The 19,189-nt window shown below is 42.9% G+C and overlaps 1 long non-coding RNA gene across 1 annotated transcript; it reads left to right on the top strand.

The window, feature by feature from the left end:
• Window positions 1-15,625: 15,625 nt before the first annotated feature.
• LOC131698925 (uncharacterized) lies at window positions 15,626-18,736 on the top strand. The gene is made up of 3 exons (XR_009307937.1): window positions 15,626-15,772; window positions 15,963-16,075; window positions 16,200-18,736. It is a non-coding gene; the product is annotated as an uncharacterized LOC131698925 (long non-coding RNA).
• Window positions 18,737-19,189: the final 453 nt, after the last annotated feature.

The raw sequence follows: 19,189 nt of genomic DNA on the forward strand, positions 1-19,189 counted from the left end.
TGAACAGCAATTTTCTACTCTTTCCACATATTCTCAATTGGATTGAGGTCCGGGCTTTGAATGGGCCACTCCAGGACATTGACCTTGGCCACTCCAAACTATATAATTTGCCCCTCCACTTTTTTTGCTCATTATACAGCTACAGCCAAAAGTGTTGCATCAGCCTTTAGAATGAACACATTTTGCTTCATAAAAATGAAACCTGCTGAATAATGTTATGTTAACATATTGAATTACATACCGCTTAGTAGTTTTCCATATACTTAAATCTGACAAATTGAAAAATGCAACATTTGAAAATCTAACATGACACACTGTGCAAATATTATGGATTCCGGTACAGTTTTACAATATCATTTTGTAGTTTCTTTAATTATATGATTTTAAATAAAATATCTAAATTATGTTCATATAGTTTTTTTTTTTTTTTTTATTCTGTCTCAATTAAAACATTCTAGGTGATGCTAACTTTTTTTTCCAGAGCTGTATACACACTATTCTATGTTTTGTTATGACTTTGCCTTTAACGGTTTAAAATGAAATAACAAATTGAAAAGGCATTCAGAGGATGCCAGAAGGGCCACATTGATAGAAAACTAAATAAACGCACCCGACACAACCTTTTTCTAGCCGTAACCTTCAATAACAATCTTTAACTGCAATACAGACAGTGGCACCACAACAGTGGCTCTGTATTATACTGAGGAGCAATGCTAACAGGTATAGGGCAGCTACAATGGGATGAGGCTGCTATTGGTAGAATGCAGCACAAACCAGCAGTGTAGCTGCACCCTTTTTTGCACCCATGTGTGATGCTGAACTGTGCTTTGCTTTTTCCAAAGGCTGGCTATGTTAAGTTGTGCAGAACAGGAAGTTTTTATTCAACACCTCCTTTATTTAGCTTTTGAACTTCCTCAATCGACAGAGCATTGGCATTTCAAAGAAACAGCGTCTTGGTCAGAGCTGTGTTAGTTTAGGGTTTTCACACCTCTGAGTACAACGTGAGAACATGACACTCTATACTGTAGTGCGCTGCATTCAAACCTGGTGACACACATTGTTTTGTGGCACAGTGCAGAGCAATAAAATCCTGATGCACAATCTACACTGTATGTATACATTGTTTTTATTTATTCATTTAAATGTTAAACACACAGTGATAATCTGCAGCTCACCCTGGTTCACCACACAGTCATGAGGATTCTTCACCGTCACCTCCAGGCTTGTAGAAGAAAGCACCAAATAAAAGAAGAACCAAGGGCAGGCTCTCCAGCCCCTTTTTAAAGGCAGGACACCAGGGTTAATTGATGATCAATTCTTCAATTGACACCTGGCCACCTGCTGCACATTCCTTTCCATTAGGTAGGAAGGGGAGTTTACCCTCCCGACACTGCCATATCCAAAGCTAAACATTTATGTGCAAGTTAAACAAACCCATATTCTTTACAGGGGCAGGCCTGTCACATTCATTTAAATGTTTCAATGTGAATTCCTGTGCCACCTCGTTCTGAACTGAAGGCTCCAGTCCCAGTGTTCAGAAAGTGAAAAGACTGGAACCCAGGCCTCCTCCAGAGGAAGGTGAAAGGCATGAATGAGAGGCTGCTGAACTAGCCCTCTGTCTGTCCATTTGAAAGAGTCAGAGGCACTGGTCCCAGTTCACTTGCTGTATGGTATATCAGGTACTGGAAAGACAATGAGCCAGACAACGCATTGTGTTCTCATAATGGTAAACGGCATTCTAATGCAGACTGTGCTGTCATCGATTACAGAGCAGCATCCCTGCAGAGCTGGGGTGATACACTGTGCTCTGTGTCAGTCAGAAGGGTTTGTGAAACTATCTCAGCGATCCCCGCTGGTTAAATATTCTCTACACCTGGTTACCCTCGTGCTGCAGACAGGCTGCCACTGAAATACAAACAGACTCACACATTCACAGCCCTGCTTGGAGCAGCTCAGCATCGCTAGACCCCAAACAGGACTGAAAACACCCTGATTCAGAATATCAAACCTACAGTGCAGAACCCGCCACGGCTATCAATACACAATCAGAGCTACAGGATCAGAGTCATGAAAGAGAAAGAAAGCAGATCACCACGACCTTCATCCACCGAATACACAGGGACTAATGGAACTGAGGCATATGAAGAGAAACAGCAACTCCACACACCCCCAGATTGTGATCATCTCAATAACTTCTGCTAAAGAATGTCCTGACCAAGTTTCATTACTGTTAGAGGAGTTGTTCCCAGAATCCTGTTACACCTGGTGTGTGTTTACTACACTGTTACACACTCACACACTCTGGTGAAATCGGGTATCATACTCTGAACTTTACATTTGAATACAGAGCTTACCAATCGTTTCCAATCCATCTACTTTGTATTAGCTTTATTAAAAAGTGACAAACACACAAGCATATATATAAAATATTTTTTCTTTAATTCTTGTGAGGCCGGCGTGATCTGGTATAAACTCTCTCTCATTGTAACTGCCATCAACATTGCTGTGTTTTATATAATAATAAAGTGTGGATCTCTTTAAAGGTTTCCTGCTTGTTTTATTACAGTCTTTCCTCAATGTGTGAGTGTGTGGATTGTTTCTCAATTATATCGGGTTCAAGCACTCTACAAGCAGCAAGACCACAATGTTATATCAATGGGGCCCCTTGTGATGTTTGTTTATCCAAACTGTACTGTGTCCTGTTAGAATCGCAGGATAAGAGGATTTGGATCCCCTATTGAAAGTGAATGGCACAGAGTCCACTTGCACTACCTTTTAAACCCCTATCTGAGTCCTCTGTAGCTCACTCCTCATACAGCACAATAGCTACAGAGATGGGCATCGGTAACAGATTTAAGTGTGAATCACCACTTCCTCTCGCCTCTGCACTGTTAATATAACAGTCAGAACTTCCTCTCTAGCTCACTTCTCTACAGCACTAGCAATGGAGATGGACAGCATTTACACTGGGCTGCAGAAACCCTCGGAGGATGTCTATTCCACAGTAAACCAACCCCAGGGCAGGAGAGCAGGAGCACAACAGGGGGGTAAGTACCAGGGGTCACATTTAAAGATGTCCCACTTCACTTTACTACTGCTAAAAGTTTAGCCATTCACTGAAAGGTTTTTGTTGTTTAATAGAAGCTAAAGAAAGACATATTGCTTCACATGTGCTTTATTTATTCAAGTACTTTTTTCAGCAACTTAATCTTGAGGGAAAATAAGCTTTATTAAAGTAGAAGGGATAAGTAATATCATCTACATTTTTATAAGGTTTTATTTCTTATCAAAACATGACAAACCAGGGTAAGCCATGGTGAATGCATAGTATAATCAAGCGAAAACTGCACAATGACCCTGCAAATGTACCATGGTACACTTTTATAAGAGAATATCCTATTATGTGTGTTCTCCATCATTCTCTATTGTTTCTGTTTAGATCATTTAGAACAGGGGTCTCCACCCAATCAATCTCTGAGTCTTTGAAAGTCAATCTCACAAGGTTTACTGATTGTTTTGTATTCACTGTATTTTAAAGAATCACGTTTATATTTGTATTTCGAGATGCATGAAATACTTTGTGCATCTGGCTTCGTTTTCAATTGCACTTAATAACTCTGCAGTTCTATCACTGCGTCCTCTTGTCTTTATTGGTCATGCACGAGACAGACATCAGCGTTTAGTCTGCAGTAAGATTCCAGGCTTGAATTGTTGTGTTTGATTTCTGTTGGAAAGTGTTACGGGAGTAGCATTCACTTGGACTGGTTATTGTGGGGGAGTGCTGAATTTGCAATTTTGCTTGTTTTTTGTAGCTTCCTCTTTCCAGAAATAACCTGAAAAAAAGATGTGTTGTTGATTTTTTGTTGTTCAGTATACAGGAAGACTACATAGCCACTGAGTTTTAAATAGCCGCTCCAGATCTCGTAGGCTCCTCCTGTGTTAGCTTCAGGCTGGCCTTCTCCATTCTGCTACAATCTTATGACAGTCTAATAAGATGTTCAGTCAGTGATATTGTAATGGCGGTGAAAGAAAGGTGAGGAAACAGCATTTAAATGAGCCGGAGCTCTTTTTATTAAATGAACCACACAGGACTGGAACGAGGCAGACTGATTATCTAAATACAGCCATGAACATTGTGAAACATTTATTCACATGAAGGAAGCGACAGGAACACAGACAGAAACCAACCAATAAGCTTAAACAACACACACACACACACACACACACACACACACACACACACACACACACACAGAGTCCAGGAGCCACGCCCCCTGCTGCTTGCTGCAGCTCTGTCTCTGCTCAGCTCTGTCCCGCAGCCACTCCGTTACAATATTCTATGTCAGCAATAAGACCCTCCACAGCAGGCATTACCAGGGATTATGGACTGTTTGGGTAATGGGGCCGAGACGAAGTTGTTACAGCACAATTAATTATTAATTTTATTTTAACTATTTATTTTGTTTTTGGTTTTTTATATGAATCCTTCCACGTAAGCACTCTAAAATGAATGCGCTACAGACTAGTCTTCCATTATAAGAAAGTTGCCTTTGAGCTTCTCTATGAAATGAGGGTACAAAACAGCGCGTTTAAACTAACTTTTGCCATTATGTTTTCGATTTCATTTTTCCCTAATGACATGCCAGTATAATACATATGTATCGCTCACATTATGGAGCGTCCAATGTAAAAGCACAACTATTTTACCAGGTGTTTCTTTATTTCAGATTTCACTTAATGCATACATGTTAACAAAACATGCTTCAGTCTTTAAAATTTTTTTATTTTCATTTGGCAAGTCAACATAAATCCGAAATACATCTTTTGTTGCCTGCAATTAAATCTGGAAAAATAAATCTGTTTTTCAAAATAAATAGTAATATTCCAAGCTCAATCTGAAGCTAACATACAAAATGTTAGAACTTAAGGAAGCAGTGTGGAGTAGCGGTCAGGGCTCTGGACTCTTGACTGGAGGGTTGTGGGTTCAATCCCAGGTGGGGGACACTGCTGCTATACCCTTGAGCAAGGTACTTTACCTAGATTGTTCCAGTAAAAAAAAAACAGCCGTATAAATGGGTAATTGTAAGTAAAAAATAATGTAATTGTATGTAAAAATAATGTGATATCTTGTAACAATTGTAAGTCGCCCTGGACAGGGGCGTCTGCTAAGAAATAAATAATAATAACAACAACAACAACAACAACAACAACAACAACAACAACTACTGCACTCACAAGTAACTACAATGTGATAGGTGTTACAGAAATGTGGTTGTCTGAGAATGATGGAGACAAATACAATATTAGTACACACTCTATAGGAAAGACAGGCAGGACAGAAGAGGCGGAGGGGTAGCTCTATACATAAGAAATAGTCTTGAAGCCCAGGTGTTAAATCTGGACAAAGAAAACAATGCAGAATCAATATGGGCCAGAATAATGGACAAAAATTCAAAGGGCATAATAATAGGAGCATGCTATAGACCGTCAAATTCAGATGCCGAGCAAAATAATCTGTTATACAATGACATTTGAATTGCGTGTATGCTAATGGGGGATTTCAACTTCCCCCTTATAAAATGGGAGAACCCGGTGGGGAGCACGACGGACGAAATTGAAATGCTAGAAATGACAAATGACTGCTTCCTAACGCAATTTGTCAAGGCACAGACTAGAGGGGAGGCATGCCTTGATTTAGTCTTTTCAAATAACAAAGACAGAATAACTAAAACAGAGGTCAGACAGCCATTGGCAAACTCAGACCACAACATGGTCTCACTCTCATTTTAAGTGTTTTTTAAAAACCCAAAAGTAATGACTAAAGCTAAGGTTTACAATTTTAGAAAAGCAAACTATGAAGGTATGAAACAGAGACTAACAGAAGTAGATTGGAGTAAAATAGAGAAAACATCCACAGAAAAAGGATGGCTGTTTTTTAAAAATGTAGTACTAGAGGTGCAAAACAATTACATCCCAAAAGTAGACTAATCTAAATCTAAAACAAAATGGACAAATGGTTTAATAGATCAATTAAAAAAAATATTCACCGAAAAAGGGCACTTTTAAGAGTGCTTAAAAGGGACCAAACACAAAGTACACAGAAAGAGTACTTGGAACTGGAAACACAAGTCAAAAAGGAAGTTAGAAAGGCCAAGAGAGAGATAGAAATCAATATTGCTAAGGGGGCTAAAACCAATTCCAAAATGTTTTTCCAATATTATAACAGCAAGAGAACATTCAAAGAGGAGGTTAAATGTCTAAGAGACACAAATGGCCAAATCATAGATGAAGAAAAAAAAATAGCAAATATATTAAATGATTACTTTTCACAGGTTTTTAAAAAGGAGAACACGGACAACATGCCCCACATGTCGACCTGTTCCTATCCAGTTTTAAATAACTTTAGCATAACAGAGGTAGAAGTGTTAAAGGGACTAGGAGCTCTTAAAATAAACAAATCCCCTGGGCCGGATGAGATCCTCCCAATAGTACTCAAAAAAATGAAAGAAGTTATTTACAAACCGCTAACCAAGATCATGCAACAGTCTCTTGACACAGGGGTTGTACCGACAGACTGGAAAATTGCAAACGTAATACCGATCCACAAAAAGGGAGACAAAACCGAACCAGGTAACTACAAACCAATAAGCTTGACTTCTATTATATGTAAACTTATGGAAACTATAAGAAGATCTAAAATGGAAAATTACCTATATGGTAACAATATCCTGGGAGACAGTCAGCATGGTTTTAGGAAAGGGAGATCGTGTCTAACTAACCTGCTTGACTTTTTTGAGTATGCAACATTGACAATGGATAATTGCAAAGCATACGACATGGTTTATTTAGATTTCCAGAAAGCTTTTGACAAAGTCCTGCATAAAAGATTAATTCTCAAAGTGAACGCAGTAGGGATTCAAGGAAATGCATGCACATGGATTAGGGAGTGGTTAACATGTAGAAAACAGAAATTACTGATTAGAAGAGAAACCTCAAAATGGAGCGAGGTAACCAGTGGTGTACCACAGGGATCAGTATTAGGTCCTCTGCTATTTCTAATCTACATTAATGATTTAGATTCTGGTATAGTAAGCAAACTTGTTAAATTTGCAGACGACACAAAAATAGGAGGAGTGGCAAACACTGTTGAAGCAGCAAAGGTCATTCAAAATAATCTAGACAGCATTCAGAACTGGGCAGACACATGGCAAATGACATTGTAATGTATTGCATGCAGGCAATAAAAATGTGCATTATAAATATCATATGGGAGATACTGAAATTGAAGAAGGGAACTATGAAAAAGACCTAGGAGTTTATGTTGACTCAGAAATGTCTTCATCTAGACAATGTGGGGAAGATATAAAAAAGGCCAACAAGATGCTCGGCTATATTATGAGAAGTGTTGAATTTAAATCAAGGGAAGTAATGTTAAAACTTTACAATGCATTAGTAAGACCTCACCTAGAATATTGTCTTCAGTTCTGGTCACCTCTTTACAAAAAGGATATTGCTGCTCTAGAAAGAGTGCAAAGAAGAGCAACCAGAATTATCCCGGGCTTAAAAGGCATGTCGTATGCAGACAGGCTAAAAGAATTGTATCTATTCAGTCTTGAACAAAGAAGACTACGCGGTGATGTGATTCAAGCATTCAAAATCCTAAAGGTATAGACAATTTCGACCCAGGGGACTTCTTTGACCTGAAAAAAGAAACAGGGACCAGGGGTCATAAATGGAGATTAGATAAAGGGGCATTCAGAACAGAAAATAGGAGGCACTTTTTTACACAGAGAATTGTGAGGGTCTGGAACCAACTCCCCAGTAATGTTGTTGAAGCTGACACCCTGGGATCCTTCAAGAAGCTGCTTGATGAGATTCTGGGATCAATAAGCTACTAACAACCAAACGAGCAAGATGGGCTGAATGGCCTCCTCTCGTTTTATAAACTTTCTTATGTTCTTATGCAGATGAGTCCCCACCCATTGAAGCATTTGACATATGAATTCTACACATAGAGGAGGCATGGAATATCAATCAATCTTTATTTTATATAGTGCCTTTCATAGTGGACCACCATCACAAAGTGCTTTACAAGATGCAGTAACAACAAGACAATCCATAATACTTTAAATACAGAGAAATGCAAAATACATGATATACAGTAAAAAAAATACATAATACATTAGAGTGGAAAGTGCATAATACATGATAGTACCATAATACATGAAATAGTACATTAAATAATTGATTGCAGGGTTATAGATCTCAATATGTATGCAGGACACCACAGAACTCACACACACGCCCTTAGTTAGAGGACAATAGAAAGCTATCGCCGTTCACTTTACACTAAATTTGCATCAACTTCACAATTCAACACGTCCCCAAACACAGTTTGGATAACTTAATAACTTTATTTAATTTTTTTTTATTTAAGTGCAGACTGCTTACCTAAGCAAGCAACTATTCTAACAAATAAAACTACAATCCACTTACCTATTTCAATGCTGATTCAAACAGCAACGTGAATTCCAGCCAGGGGAAGAAGCAGATACCACACGTGTTTGCAGATTAAGCTCTCAAATCTTAACTGTCCTCAGTCAAAAAGAGAATGGATTTTCAGTTCTTGGTTAGCTCTCCTTTAAAGGCTGGGAAGTAATAATTTTAAGCCTGTAAGAGGTAAGGGAATGGATTTGATAAAGCCTTGTTTGGAGCTGCTTTAAGTTTTATTTGAAGTTATAACTCCAGTATACTAAAGAAACTTTCTGTGTACTGTATCCTGAGCTGTGTTCTCTCTCCTCAGACCCCACCCCGCCTGTGAGTGCTGCTGGCAAAGCCTCTTCATACAGACAGCCTGCACTGGTCCTCCTCATCCTGTGCTGTCTCTTACTGGCTGCCATCATCTCCCTCGCTGTCTATCGTGAGTATTCACACACTGCTGTTTGTTAGCAGGGTTTCAAATTGCTTGCATGGTATTCTCTAACTTAATCATCACCTCACAGTGGGGCCATTTCACAAACAACTGATCAAAAGTTTTGTTTTTTAAAAGTCCAAGTTGATGAATTAAATAAAGTTTGACATTCAGTTTTATTCTCCTTTGGTTGATTCAATACATGTTAAAGTCCATGAAACTGTTCTAAACTGATGTTGGCTTCTTCAATGAAACTCAAGGAATGTGTCATGAATATGAAACTTGTATTCATATAAATGGACTTGTGAAAAGAGCATTCAGATACCAGTTTCCCATGCCCAGTATGTGAAGCATGGACAGCAAATACCACTGCATTTCAGAGTCAGATTTACTGAACTGATTAATCAGCTTTAAAGATGTGCAGAATAAGCTGGTTGACTGCATTTGACTGAACAAAACTATAATTCACCCTTGTCTATTTGTTTGTTTGTTTTTCTTAGATTTCAAAACTAAAGAAGACCTTGAGAAAAACACCAGCCTGTCCACAAATTATTCATCATTACTGAATCAGCTCCAGGACTTGAGGAGTGACTACAGCAACCCCAACAAGAATCATTCTGAGCTGCAGAGTAACTATAGCAAGCTCTCTGGATCTCACTCTAATCTGCAGAGTAACTATAGCAGGCTCAATGAAACTCATTCTGAGCTGCAGAGTAACTATAGCAGACTCCAAAAAGAAAATTCAGAATTAAGAAAGAACAATACTGAGCTGTCTGTCAAATCATCAATCTTGGATAAATACTGTCCTCTCAAAGAGGGCTCTTCAAAGGGTGAGTTGTGAATTCTATACAATCCCATCATCAACAACAGACTGGATGAGAGAGAGAGAGAGAGAGAGAGAGAGAGAGAGAGAGAGAGAGAGAGAGAGAGAGAGAGAGAGAGAGAGAGAGAGAGAGAGAGAGAGAGAGAGAGAGAGAGAGAGAGAGAGAGAGAGAGAGAGAGAGAGAGAGAGAACTCAACCAATGGTTTCCATTCCAAAAGAAATTGACCAGTTTCTTCTGGACCTGCTCCAGCAGCCCTGAGGGAGGGTTCAGACACACCAGTCTGTGCCACAGCATGGATGCCACCAAGTTATTAATCACAAGGACCCTCCTCCTGAAGGGCAGGCGGTTCAGCAGCCATTACCAGCTCTGTACTCTCCCTACCACCTTCACCAACACCCTCTCCCAGTTCTGCTGCATGTAAGCCTCTGTACGCAAGTATGCCTTCAGCACTTTCAGTCCAGCTCTGTTCCAATCCAGAACCCGAGGCAGAAAGAGAGGGGCTCTTCCTAGCCAGCTCCCTGCCAGGAGGCCAAGCCAGCAGGACACTCCCTCAGCCGGTGTAGCAGCAGTTCAATAGATCTCGAATAGAGCATCCCCTACAGAGAGCAGCCCTGTCTGTTCCCTCTCTCCACTGGGAAAGGCTGGCTTAGACTGCTATTAATCTTAAAAGCTAAAAATATCAGAGTATACATGTGATGGGGTGCAGCCTATTTTGTGGTGGTTCTGTGTTTTTTGTATTGTTTAGAGTGGATGTGAGTGAGTTTGGGGTGTGGTTCAGTGAGTATGTGTGGAATGTGTGGAATGTGCCTGGGCTAATGAGGTGCGAATTGCCCAATTAGCCCAGGCACCTGTATAAAAGGGAGTGGTTGGGTATGTTAGTTGGAGAGTGTTTGTAACAGAGAGAAGACGTGTGTTAGAGAGAGAGTGAGTGGTTTTTTTTGGTTTGTTTAAAGCCTGTTTTGTGTTTGTCTTTTTGGTTGGCCATCGTGCCTTTTTATTTGTGTTTTGTTAATTTAAATATTTTGGTTTCACTGCACTTTCTGTCTCTGAGTCTTCCCTCTGCCGCTATCCTGCCACAGGTTGGTGTTAGAAGTGGGATAGCGCCCCCTGGAGACTTAGAGCGGAAGTGCAGTTTTTTTGTTTTGTTTAAAAAAAAAAAAAGGGAAGAGAGGATGAGGTGGAGGAAAATGGAGCTGGCCCAGGAGGAGGCAGATGACAGCTGGGAGCTATTTTTAAAAGGGCTCGCGGCAGAGTTGTGCCCCGGCTGTGGGGCATATGGACACACAGTGGCCATCTGCCCACCCAGTATGAGGAGGAGGAGCTGCCGCTGCAACAGCCCGAGTGGGAGGAGCCCGAACGTCCACAGCCCGAGTGGGAGGAGCCCGAACGTCCACAGCCCGAGTGGGAGGAGCCCGAACGTCCACAGCCCGAGTGGGAGGAGCCCGAACGTCCACAGCCCGAGTGGGAGCAGCCCGAACGTCCACGTCCCGAGAGGGAGGAGTCGGTGCGTCCACAGCCCGAGAGGGAGGAGTCGGTGCGTCCACGGCCCGAGAGGGAGGAGTCGGTGCGTCCACGGCCCGAGAGGGAGGAGTTGATGCTTCCTCCACCAGCAGGGGAAGATTACCTGCTGTCTCTTCCTCCATTGCCGCCACCAGCAGAGGGAGCATGCCTCCTGGTTCACCTGCCGCTGCAAGAGCCGGAAGAGGAGGAGCCAGTGTGTCCTGTGTCTGGAGGGGAGGAGCCAGTGCATCCTAGGTCCGGAGGGGAGGAGCCAGTGCGTCCTGTGTCCGGAGGGGAGAAGCTGAAGGCCCAAACCCCTATTTTTTTTGGGAGGGACGAAGGCGTGAAGTTCAGGCTCCACAGCAGCCGCTGTTTTTGCTGCTGAAGGGAGCCCAGCGGAGACGCCCGCCACCAGCCCTACTCCCGCTGTCGGAGGAGCCGGCAGTGCCACCAGCCCTACCCCCGCTGTCGGAGGAGCCGGCAGCACCAACAGCTCTAACCCCGCTGTCGGAGGAGCCAGCAGTGCCACCAGAGGGAGACGAGCTGCTGTTCCCGCCGCCACCACCCGAGGGAGAGGAGCAGGAGCTGCCTCTGCCTCCACCACCACCACCTGAGGGAGAGGACCAGGAGCTGCCTCTGCCTCCACCACCACCACGTGAGGGAGAGGGGCAGGAGCTGCCTCTGCCTCCACCACCCGAGGGAGAGGAGCAGGAGCTGCCTCTGCCTCCACCACCACCACCCGAGGGAGAGGAGCAGGAGCTGCCTCTGCCTCCACCTCCCGAGGGTCCGCTGCTGCTGCCGTCGCCTCCCGAGGGTCCGCTGCTGCTGCCGTCGCCTCCCGAGGGTCCGCTGCTGCTGCCGTCGCCTCCCGAGGGGCCGCTGCTGCTGCCGTCGCCTGGGGTTGCCAGGGATCCTGCTTCGCCTGGGGTCGCCAGGGATCCTGCTTCGCCTGGGGTCGTTGAGGGTCCTGCTTCGCCTGGGGTCGCTACACTGTGGCCGGAGCCCCACGGAGGGGAGCTGCCAGCCATGAAGAAAGGGGGGGAGATCAGGAGACCAGCTCCCCTCGCAGCAGTTTCGGTGCCGGAGATCGTGTGGTCGGAGCCCCACGGAGGGGAAATGCCGGCCATGAAGAAGGGGGGGAAGGTCAGGAGACCAGCTCCCCCAGCCGCACTTTTGCAGCAGGATAGAGTGTGGCGGGAGCCCCGGAAGAGGGAGCTGCCGGCCACGAAGAATTGGGGGGGTGCCGGACCTCCCACCATGGCCACCCCCATGGACACTGTGCTTCCCCCTCTTCTGGGACTTTGAGACAGCCTATTTTGTGGTGGTTCTGTGTTTTTTGTATTGTTTAGAGTGGATGTGAGTGAGTTTGGGGTGTGGTTCAGTGAGTATGTGTGGAATGTGCCTTAGCTAATGAGGTGCGAATTGCCCAATTAGCCCAGGCACCTGTATAAAAGGGAGTGGTTGGGTATGTTAGTGGGAGAGTGTTTGTAACAGAGAGAAGACGTGTGTTAGAGAGAAAGTGAGTGTTTTTTTTGGTTTGTTTAAAGCCTGTTTTGTGTTTGTCTTTTTGGTTGGCCATCGTGCCTTTTTATTTGTGTTTTGTTTATTAAAATATTTTGGTTTCACTGCACTTTCTGTCTCTGACTCTTCCCTCTGCCGCTATCCTGCCACAATACAATTTTGATGTAAGAGATAAACACAGGACCAAAAGCAAACACCTCCAGTGTGTGGAATAAAAGGCCATGGTCCACCCTGTCGAAAGCTTTCTCCTGATCAAGTGACACCAGCCTAAAATCTAGATTTAAAAACATTAGAAACATTAAAAAGGTCTCTGATTTAAAACAAATTATCAAATATAGAACGCCCCGGCACACAGTACAACTGGTCTCTGTGCACCACTCAAGCATTCTCTAAGATGGCTGGCCAGAGTTTTGGAGAGGATTTTGTAATCGCAGCACAACAGCGACACTGGGCACCAGTTCTTCAGCTCAGATAGGCCTCCTTTTTTGGGATAACAAAGTCAGTAATGCCCTGCAGCAACTCAGGGGTAGCTCTCCCTCCACCACACACTCCTTCAGCACCTGTGCAGATCACTACCCAGACATTTCCAAAAATGCTTATTAAACTCAGCCGGAAGCCCGTCCAGCCCAGGTGCTGTGTTGTTGGAGAACTGTGTGACGGCGGTCGTGAGCCCCCCAAATAAGACAGGCGTGTCCAGGCCGCAGCGCTCCCCCACACTCAGGCTAGGGAGACCCTCCAATAGCCACTCCGTCTACTCCTGGTCGCACTTCTCAGCCTGATACAGCTCGGAGTAAAAGTCCACCGCGGCCCTACGAAGCTCCGCAGGGCTGGAGACCTCTCTCCCCCGGGCAGCCTCAGTAACAGCATCTGCTTGTGTTCAGATACCTTCTTCTCCAAGCTGAATAAGGCTGTGGGGGTGTCCATGTCTCTTAGTTCAATGAATCTTGCTCTCACCAGCGACCCCTTGATCAGCAGCGGTTTCCTCTCTCTCTTTCAGGCTGCAATATATTCCCTCCGTGCTTTGGCCACCCAGCACTCTCTCGATCTCTAAAATCTCAATCTCTAACTGGCTGACCTCTGCATTCATTTGTCTAGTGACGTTCTGGGTGTATTGCTGGCAGAAAATCTTAATTTGAGTTTTCCCCACGGATTGGGGATTGGGTTCATCATGATTTCTGTCTAAATCAAAATCTAAAGTACAATTAAAATCCCCACCCACCAGTATAAAATGTTCTGGATCACACTTTCCTAAAATCTGATTCAGACTTTTAAAAAATAAAATCTGTTCTCTGCCCAAATTAGGAGCATAAATACTACAAAGATCAATAAAACCCTGTGGCAGAGTCGTTGCAATGACGTCACAGACCAGGAAAGAGTAAATCATAAACAACGAAGTGCTGGGCAAACTGTAGCGCAACTGGCGCTCAGCGCGTTTATTTAAATAATAAAACAAAATATTTAAACAGAACAAAAGACAGAAACAAAAGGGCACGTTGGCCAAACAAAACAAACAAACAAACAATTGTGCTAACAAATATTGTGCTGGCAATTCCAGCACAATAGCAGTTGTTTTCGCTTTTCTCTTCTCTCCTTAACTCCAGTTCCCTGAACACTCTCTCCTCGAGTGCAGAAAAGCTGCACATTTTTATACAGGTGACCATCTCCCGATTAGCAACAATTAGTCAATTAAGTAAATTGGGAGATGGTCACCGGCTGCACGGGGTTATTAAATAATTAAATACAATAAACAAACACACGGCTTTCCACCGTCATCTCAAAATAATAACTAAGACGGACAGCTTTGTCCGCCTGCATAAAACTACAATACTAATAATAATAATAATAATAATAATAATAATAATAATAATAAAACATACATGAATAAATATAAAGGGGTGGGCACTTTGCCACAAACCCCCATTTAATTTCATTTCAACTTTTAAAACCTCCCTTGCACGACCTCCTCCACAGACACAATCTCTGCTCCCAGCCCCGGTGAAAATAAAACTACCACCCCAGCACTAACGTTGGAGCCGTGACTTAAAATCACCTTCCCCTTCCAATCCGACAGCCAGTGTGCTTCAAGTAAACTGCAGAGTAAATTTAAAGTAAACTTCTCCATGGAGGATGACGAATAAAACATGACAATAAATAACAGAAAACAAGGGTAAAAGCTATACAAGTGACTTGATCCATTTAAAAGCTTTTTGTTCGCACATCATTTTTCTAGCAGTGCTCACAAACTTTTTCAAACTAAATCTCTTTTTTCTATCAAACTCAACTACTGTCTCTTTTATTAAACTACACTAGCCATTGTACCAGTGTATAGTGAGGGAATAGCAGAGCGTAGGTTGGAGACCCGAGCTGACCGGTTTAGCGGTGGTCGGGGACGTTGCATGAGCAGTGTCTTTTGTTTGTAGTTTTTATTACTGTGTTTTATTTTCCCTTTTTCTTTCACCTTTTGTTTTCATTTTTATTTCTCAGCACCTGTGCATGCTGCCTGATACAAGTGCAACCGCTTTACCATCGTTGGTATTGGGGATAGAAGAACCAGTGCCACCTGGTGGTTAATAATGGAAAGAAAAGAATAATAAAACTGGGCACCAGAGAGGTGTTTCAATTAAAACCTTCTGTCTCCCATGTCAGTGAATTCCCACACCCTCCCACAGGGACAAATAAAGCCCCCCCCCACCATTTACTCATCTGTCCCAATACTATTTGGAGTGGAGATGTAGTATCCTTGTGATAAAATCATGCTAATGCTAATTCTGAGAATCTAGCCCTGTGTTGTAGGTGCAGCCCCCTTCTTCAGATCTCCAGGTGTTTCTGTTTAACATGCACTGCTTCTTTCTCTCATTGTGCAGAGCGGGTTTGTAAAGCCTGTCCAGAGAACTGGGTGGAGTCCAATGGAAAGTGCTACTACTTCTCACCTGATGAAATGGACTGGAACTCCAGCCGGGCTAGCTGTGTGTCAATGGGAGCAGACCTGGTGATTATAGAGAGCGAGGCAGAGCAGGTACAGTATTGCAAACATTCAAGTTTAATAATAAAACAAACTGGCAGGAAAAATTGCTTGTCATGTATTTGTTAATTTCCTTTCTTTTAAGTACAGTAAGGGTCTCTCTTTCTTTAAAAATACACCCATCTTTGCCTCATGATGTTACAGCTCCATTGTAACAAATAGCAAACTGTTGTTTTCTGCTCAGAAATTCTTATCAGAGAAGGCTAAATGGGATTCTTACTGGATTAGCCTGACAGATGCTGTTACTGAAGGAGTCTGGCTCTGGGTGGACGGCACTCCTCTCAATGACAAGGCAAAGTAAGAGCTTCAATCTCATTCTGAAATCACTGCTGAGGATTAAAAGGATACAGCAGCAAACAACCTAGTCATTTTCTACTGACATCGTGTGATACTGACTGGCATTGCTCCTCATCTCTTTCAGATTCTGGGCCACAAGGACACATGATCAAGGTAAAGAGCCTGATGACTATAATGGAGAGGACCCGTCTGGTGAAGACTGTGCACAACTACAACCACAGAGGAATTCCCATGAGACCTGGTTCGATATCTCGTGCAAAAAACAATATAAAAGGATTTGTGAAACTAAGGCAGTGATAGTTTATTAAGAGGATATGACAGGTTGACCGAGTGACGACGTCCCCAGAGCAGAAAGCTGACACACACAGGCAGGTACTCGGGTGAAAGTGCTGGTGCGCGCGTATTTATTTAAAAATAAAATTAAACAAAAACAACTCAGAGCAAAAATTAATATTTAAAACAAAACAAAACGATACCTAGGTCAGGCTGGGCAGTCGCCTTCACTGATCCTGTAGTACTCGAGTTTTATTTTTACTTTCGATTTTCTCCCGTCTCACTCTCGTTCCTCCTCTCAAACACCCACCCTGAACGCAGAAACAGACAGGTTCATATACTCGAGGCCATCTCCGAATCAACACCCAATTAATTAATTTGGATACGGACACATTCTGCACGAGAGTTTTAGTTTGCACGGCAGTCAATTTGTCAATAATCACTGACTGTTGACCACGCATTCTCATGAGCTGTCTGTCAGAGACGAGCTGCTAACACCGCCTGTGCCAGACCACATTCAAACCAATAATAAACAAAACACTCGTCTTTTAAATAAACACAAAATCCCTTTTGCCAGCACATTCACCCGTGCTACATAAACACAACCCAATACATGATTTCCAGGCAGGGCTTTGCCCCGCCCCCTCTAACAATGTTCAGGGCTTCTCCTCTGCCCTGCCACACAGGACAATCAGGAAAAAAGAAACTAACACTGAAGCACAAAGAGACGAGAAAGAATAGAATAAACTCAGTTCAGATAGACAAGCATGCAGGTCATCCCCCAACATTACCATATTAACCGTTTGATTCCACATTATGAAAAAGCAGAGATACCAATGAGCTGGTGGTGGTTTGTACTGAATGAAGTCTGGCCGTGAGAACAGAATTGCATTGTTTGTTCAGAAACAAAGCTGAAACATTAAGAATCTCACAATATGAAAGAGCAGCTGAGATATAAAACTGCTCTCAGGTAGTTTAGCAACGTGAACAGAAAGGTCAGTGTTTATTTAAAACCACTACACACATGCACCCAGGAGACTCCCGAACCCTGATCTCCTGTGAAAAAAACAAAACAAGAAGTTATCATGTTCACCATGCAGAGTGGGACAGACAGAAAGACCCGATCAGTGAAGAAAGCTCCACATCTTGAATGAGGACCCCAACAACAAGATTGGGAATCAAAGGCTTAATGGTAATGATGGGGAGATTCAACCTGATTCCTCACAGGGAGGGGCCAGCCCTACCTAACTGATAGAAGCACACCCCCACAAACAGTCTGAATCAGCACACTGATGAAGGCACCACACTGTGCAGAGTTTATGATTGTGTGAAGTAAATGAAGTCAGACAAGAAAACTACAAGAAGATAACTTATGAAATTAAGATATTTCACCAAGTGGAGTCTCTCAAAGTCATTAAGTTTTGCTTTATTGTATAACTGAGTCTTTGGAGTTTTGCTCCCTCTAGTGGTTCACAGAGGTATGACTAGATAGTCACACAAGATACACACATTTCGTAACTGTATCTGAGGGCTGTGCTCTGAGCTACAATAGAGCAACCCACTGAAACAACTACTTCAGCAGATTAGTATTATCATTTTATAACCCTGCACTGCACTGATACTCATTATAAAAGTTCACCGGTAAATGTACAGTCATTTTGCAGTTTCCTGTGCTTTAGCAGGCTTGTGCTGGTTAACCATTGTTTTTACAACACTACAATACATATCTGTGCTTCACCTGCTCGCCTTTGCTTTACCATGATTGTGCTGTGCTTTTACCCTGGTATACCACACACTTACAAGGGAGACAATGATCACTTTTATAGATCTTCAGTATTGTGTCTCACTCCATTCTGACTACAGCTCCCATCATCCCTCACTGGTACTGCTGGGGTAGAGGATGATGGGCGCTGTAGGCACTGTATTGAATATGCAGCCTTCTGTCTTTCCCCATATTTAAGGTTGTTACCTCACAAGCCTGTATTGATAAAATGTGCATTATAGGTTTTCTTGTAAAATGATATCAGTGTAAAAAACACCAAAGATGTAAACAAATGAGAAGGAGAGCTCCTGTTCCTCTTCCCTTTGTTTCCATTTGTGTTTTTCTTCCCTGAGCTGAAGCAGAGCTCCCTGTATATACAGCGTTCCTATCATACCCCCCTGCTGCTGCTGTTTAGTTCACAAGCCAGAAAGCTTGCATTGTTACTGATAAAACAGAGTGCAAACACAAAAGACCAAACTCTGGAAGAATGTGATAAATATTCAGCCAGATTGTAGAGTCAAATTGAATAAGATTATGAGATGCAGGTTTCAGTGCAATGTCTAACTAGTACAATATTCTTCAGCATGTTGATTAAACTATTGCTTTGTATATTATATAAGTTTATTATTTTTTATTCTATTTGTATTTTTATTTGACTCTGTACTGTATTATGTAGGGATTCAGCCTGGCTGTGCTCTGTGCTCTCCAACGGGTGCTGTCCCTGCTGAAAATCTCAGTCACTGCTGGTGAGTAGCTCAGATTTGGTAATCGAAATAAATATTACTGGGCACCCAGCTGGTACATACAATCCCAGAGAGGGTTTACAGCAGATAGAGTCGTGGAGTACAGTGCTACAGACAACAAACTGTTCAGACCAGAACTCCACAGTATTACATTTAAATGAACCAGTTTAACCAGCTCCTCAACCAGCACCTAGTCTCCTGAACCAGCACGACCAGCTGCAAACCAGTAAGACACACCAGCTCTGACCACACCTGCTGTGGCTTACCTGGCCTGTGGTGCAAAGTGCTGCTCAGATAAACTGTCACCTCTCTCTCTGGCAGCACTGAACCTCTTTT

The sequence above is a fragment of the Acipenser ruthenus genome, chromosome 20 (genome assembly GCF_902713425.1).
Source record: "Acipenser ruthenus chromosome 20, fAciRut3.2 maternal haplotype, whole genome shotgun sequence".
Taxonomy (NCBI): Eukaryota; Metazoa; Chordata; class Actinopteri; order Acipenseriformes; family Acipenseridae; genus Acipenser; species Acipenser ruthenus.